Below are 1,900 nucleotides of genomic sequence, written 5' to 3'. Positions count from 1 at the left end.
CCGTCTTCAAAGTGCATCTGAAGGTTAGCGGCGACGCATATTTACTTAATTTTGAGGAAAACCAGACTCGAGCGCCAATATATAAATACTGTTCAGGATTCTACTGAAAAATACCTTTCGGATGGTATACTTGGGTGACTCCAGGGCGAGGAGTCACTCAAGTAAACAATTACCGCATTATGTTCACTGAGCAAGTTCGAGCCAAAGCCAGAGTTAACAGGAATCAAAAATGTATGCAGCGTGTCAAGAACTATCATTTTCTCAGCAAAATACTGTTGATCGTGGTGACCTTGACACTATCAATAGAACTTCAGCTGACTTTATTGATGACTTTATAGATCAAATTAAACGATTAATTCCACATTCATTTATTGCCAAACAGCAATTTTCATGAAGACCGAATGACAAATTTACAGGAAGTAGAAGTAATAATTAATGCAGACTTTTCAGAAAATTATACTTTTGTGGGTCAAGATATGTCTTAAGCAAGTTACTTTGCCCAACAGCAATGCACTGTCCATCCAATTATGTGCTATAGTAGACTCAATGGTGACATAAGGAAGTCATCATTTATCGTAATATCTGATCACCTTCAGCACAAAACGTCAGCCTTTGCACTCTTCCAGGTAAGGTTTTATTTTTTTCAATTCCATGACTTTTATTATATTTATATTTTGTTTCAATGAACATCAAGTTTATTTTTCTTTCGTGAAGTTGATTGAGTTTCTAAAGGCTACTAATGGAAACTTAAAGAGAGTTTACTATTTCTCTGATGGGTCAGCTGTGCAACATAAAAACAGGTACTCCGTGGCGAATCCTTTCTTCCATGAGCAAGACTTCGGAGTCGCTGCTGAGTGGCAATATTTTGGAACAAGTCACGGCAAATGTGCTTGTGATGGACTTGGTGGTTCTGTGAAAAGAACAGCCTGGCTACACAGTCTGAGAAACACTGACCCAAAGAAAAATATCTTAAGTGCACATAAGCTGTTTCAGTTTTCAACTGAAAAAAGTGAGACAGTGAATTTCTCTTATAAAAGCTCCCAAGAAGTACTAGAGCACAGTAAAACTTTAGAAAGAAGATTCCAAACTGCATTACCAATGGAAGGAATCCAATCTCGTCATGCCATAATATCATCAAGAAGAAAATTTTCAGTAACTCTGAAAACTTATTCCAATGCTTTCACTGGAGAGGAAAAACAAATATCCAGCACTGGCTCTGGTATAGCATTTTCTGATGTCAGAGGTATTGTTGTGTATGCAAATGGAATGGAAAACAAGTGGCAGTTGGGATATGTTGAGGATAAAAATGAGGCAACCGAAGACTATGAAGTCACCAACTTAGAACCGACTGTCATTAAACAAAGTAACGCATTTAGTGAGGCTCAGCAGACACTCAATTTACAAGACATACTGCTGCTTGTAATGTTGAACCCAATATGTTCAAGAAAGGTCAGATTTATAAGCTCCTTGCTAAGGATGAAAGCTGCTGATAGATGGTTCAGATCTCGAAAAGGTATGTCGCATATTTTGGAATAATATTAACTATGTCTCTTAATTCCACCAGTAATGAGTACAATTTTGTTTCAGACAACCAGTGACATACCTAACAACTTTGCGTTATTGCTGTTAGTTCTTTTGAACAATCAAATATGAAATGATATTAAAACTGCATCAAAAGACTCCAGTTGCCAAAGCATTAATATATTTAAAATGTTTGGAAATAAAACTATTTCAAGTAAAAGAAAAAGATAATTAAATTCCAGCCACTTAAGGTAATTCTCTTGACTAAGTACAAAAACACAAGACTTTAGCTCTCTGCATAAAGTGAGATCATTGGTTCTAAATGGGGTTGTCCTAGTAACTCAGGTTGTCTGACATCTCCACAGGCGCGCATGGCGTT

Source organism: Frankliniella occidentalis, unplaced genomic scaffold, assembly GCF_000697945.3.
Source record: "Frankliniella occidentalis isolate FOCC.00 unplaced genomic scaffold, Focc_3.1 Scaffold317, whole genome shotgun sequence".
Lineage (NCBI taxonomy): Eukaryota > Metazoa > Arthropoda > Insecta > Thysanoptera > Thripidae > Frankliniella > Frankliniella occidentalis.
This window is presented reverse-complemented; position numbering follows the sequence as displayed.